Source organism: Meleagris gallopavo, chromosome 1, assembly GCF_000146605.3.
Source record: "Meleagris gallopavo isolate NT-WF06-2002-E0010 breed Aviagen turkey brand Nicholas breeding stock chromosome 1, Turkey_5.1, whole genome shotgun sequence".
Classification (NCBI taxonomy): domain Eukaryota; kingdom Metazoa; phylum Chordata; class Aves; order Galliformes; family Phasianidae; genus Meleagris; species Meleagris gallopavo.
In genome coordinates, this window is record NC_015011.2 from 164,982,678 (window position 1) to 164,986,223 (window position 3,546).

The 3,546-nt window shown below is 46.4% G+C and overlaps 1 protein-coding gene across 1 annotated transcript in view; it reads right to left on the reverse strand.

Annotated features, from left to right (window-relative positions):
- Window positions 1-3,546, reverse strand: part of LOC104917527 (von Willebrand factor A domain-containing protein 8-like) — a 45,321-nt gene that overhangs the window by 40,145 nt on the left and 1,630 nt on the right. The window lies entirely within an intron of this gene.

The following is a 3,546-nucleotide window of genomic DNA, read 5'->3' on the forward strand; positions in this document are numbered from 1 at the left end:
CGTGCGGCAGGCCAAGGTAGGACTGAGGGATGGCGGCGGCGGGACCCCGTGGGAGGCGGAAGGGTTCGGGTCTCCTCGCGCAGCGGTTCGCTAAGCCACCGCTTTCTTTTCCCCCCTCAGCCGGCGGCCGGCGTCCCGCGGCGTTGCCGGAGGAGGCGGGCGGCTTGGCGGAGGCTCTGGGAGAGTTCGAGGCGGTGCTGGAGGACTTCGCCTGCCCCGCCGGCCGGAGCCGCTTCCACTACGGCGAGCACCTGGAGCGCATGAAGCGGCGGAGCAGCGCCAGCGTCAGCGACGGCAGCGGCCTCAGCGATTCCGAGAGTGAGTGCCGGTCGGTCGGTCTGTCTGTGCTTGCGGCAGACCGCGCAGAGAGCTTTCTTAGAGTTACTTTGGATTTTGCCTTCGGTCAAGTGAAGATGTGATGGATGTCTGGTGTTACTGTTCCTTGTGCGGTCTGCTGTGTTGTAATGTGCTGTCTGCTCTTGTACTCTCATGGAAAACAAGAGGTGCTTAAATTGATAGCTTTGAGGGTCTCCATCTAGGGAAATGCTCTACAATTGGGAAAGGGAGGGGGTGAAATGCAAACAAACAGCAAAAAACTCCAAGAAAACAGCATCAAGAACTTAAGTTATGTCTATGGAAGAAGATATACCACTGTCTGTGGTTACTTGGCATATCTGCTCTGACTCAGAGTCACAGAATGGTCCACGTTGGAAGGGACCTCAAGGACTATGAATCTCCAACCCCCTGCCACAGCCAGGGCCACCAATCTCTACATTTAATACTAGACCAGGCTGCCCAGGGCCTGTCCAACCTGTCCTTGAACTCCTCCAGAGACGGGGCATCCACAGCCTCTCTGGGCAGCCTGTTCCAGAACCTCACCACTCTCTCTGTAAAGAACTTCCCCCTGCATCCAGCCTAAATCTTCCCTCCCTCAACTTAAAATCATTTCCCCTTGTCCTGGGGAGACTCACGGGACTTGCATCTTGAACAGTGCTTTTAATTGCTCTGTTAGGGCTGAAAGAAAAGGCATTTTGGGGAAAACAAAGGTGTTCTTCTGAAGGTCTAGTGGGAGACTGCGTGCTCTTGTAAATCAGCAGATGGGATCCTCAGGAAGATCTGGGAAATAATAACTTATCACAAGGGTGAACTGATTTAGACTGAATACGTCAATGAGATAGCACAGTACAAAAGGGTTGGCTCTGTACAAAGTCCTAAAGGATCTTCACTAGGAACTTGTCTAGTGCCCAGTCCTAGTATGTAGTTGAGTTCCTCCCTTACTCGTACCTAATGGGAATGGCTATGGAGGAATTGGAAGTTTTCTGGGTGCTTGTGTGCTCTAAGAGACCTATTAGGATCCAGCTGTCTCAACCATCTGAAGGTACATTTACAGGAAAAGGAAAGGAACATCAGTCTGCTTTCCTCCTTTCTCAGAAAAGTCCCAGTAAAACACTTGCAAAAGGCTTCATTCAGGGCAGGCAACTTCTTCTTTTGAAGCAAGAGTAGGGTTCGAGAGGGACTGTGGATTTATGAAGAGCTCCTTGTGCAAAACAGGCTCCGGTGTCTGATGTAATCCAACTATGCTCCCTGTGGCTATTTCAAGAATAGGTGTAGGGAGTTTTCTACTTACCCAGGCTCTTTCCATTCAGACTGAAGTTTTTTCCCTAGGGCTGCCTTTCATTTGGTCTCTGTCCTGTAGCACAAGTGCAGTGCTGAATTCATGACCTCGCTATTCCCTTGGTAACATGTGGGTTAAACATCACTTCAGGATCAGGGAGAAGCTGGGCTGAAAGAGCAAGTAATTGCAATGCATCTGTAACAAGGCAAAAGAAATGCCAGCAAGGTTATCTGCAGATGGTTTGGGTTATGGTCTTGCTCATGAAGGCTCTGTCTCTGCAAAATCTTGTTATGCAGTGCTGCAGACAATTCTAAGACTATCTTGTCATATATTTACAGAGCAGTTCCGACTGTTACGTTTTAGTCTCCCAACAAGAAAATAAAGTATTGATCTCATCTCTGCTGATGTGGAGTGGCTGAAGGTTAGGATTTCTGCCACTCCTGTGGTGGTATCTTTGGAGGGTGTGTGTGTGTGTGGTGGGGGGGGAGGGGAGGAGGGAAGGGGTTAGGGTTAGGGTTTTAAGTTGTCGTAACTCAAATTCAGGGCACTTGAATTGGTTTAAAATTTACTTTTGTAGAAGCTAGTAACTGATAGCAAATGATCATAAAAATACTGTTTTACAGTATGGTAAGGAAAGGACTCTCCTGGGGCTTCTGCCATGAGGGTGATTCCATTTAATTTAAACAGAAGGATTTACAAAAGATTGTTTTCAGTGCAGTTAAACCCACAAATAGAGCTTTGTGAGGGTTTTGTGTGTTTTTGTTGTTTTTCTTTTCTTCTTCACTTTAAAAATCTGTTCTTGGGGAAGATGGCACCAACAGCACTAATGGAAAAATTTCTATGATGTATTCTGACCTCTTAAGGAGGAGAAAAGAAAAAAAAAAAAAAAAAAATTGAAGATGCTACTTTGGAAAGTGGATGTGATAGTGCTTGGCTCTCCCACATCTCACATCTCATCCTGATGTTTGTTGATCTCTGGGCAAGGTCTGTCTTGGCTGTGGTTAAGCATTACATGTAACACACTAGACTCTAGATCTTATGGAAATGAAAATGCTAGCATGTGCAGATGTTCATGATGATGTTAGTGCTTGGCACACAAGTGTTACATTAACCACAACAGCTGATTGAGTCACTGCTGGAAACCATGATGCATTTGGGGGTTCAGTCCAACAGGCGTTCTTGGATGAATACCAATTCTGTTTTGACTTTGATAAATTCAACTGAAAGTACAGCAGCTTCATGCTCCAGGTTATTGATTATGCAGAAGCCTCTGAGTTGAGGGATATCTTTGTTTTTTGCTATGTATGTTCACTGCGATAAAATAAGATTTGGATTAGAGAGTGCTGTCTAGTTAGAATCTGCTAGCATAAATGCAGCAGAATTTACAGACCTTACAGCTATCATTTGCTGCTGGTGTGTTGGAATAAGCTTAAGACCGGAGAAAAGGGCCTAGAGCTATACTGGGGAGGGTCAGACTGGGCCTTAAGGAAAGGCTCTTTACTGGAGGGTTCTTGGCACAGAACAGGCTGTCCTGGGCAGTGGGCACGATCCCAAGGTGCTGGTGTTCGAGGAGCATTTGGATGCTGCTCTCAGACACAGGGTTTGATGTCTGGGTGGCCCCGTGTGGAGCCAGGAGTTGGAGCTAGTGGTTCTTGGAAGTTCCTTCCAACTAATATGATCCTGTGGAAGAGTAGAGGCTGGCCTGTGCAAATTCTGTGTTCACTGGATGTATTTTGTTTTACAGTACATATATTACTGTCAGGACAGTCGAGTTTAGGCTTACAATAATGAACAGAGAGGAATACTGTAAGAGGTTGAGAAGAAAAATGCTTTAGCATTCTACCAAAGCTTCAACAACGTCTAGAAGCCAATTACCATAATTTGATGGCATACTCTGAAGTGTTTAGACATAAGCTACAGATGCATTTTTT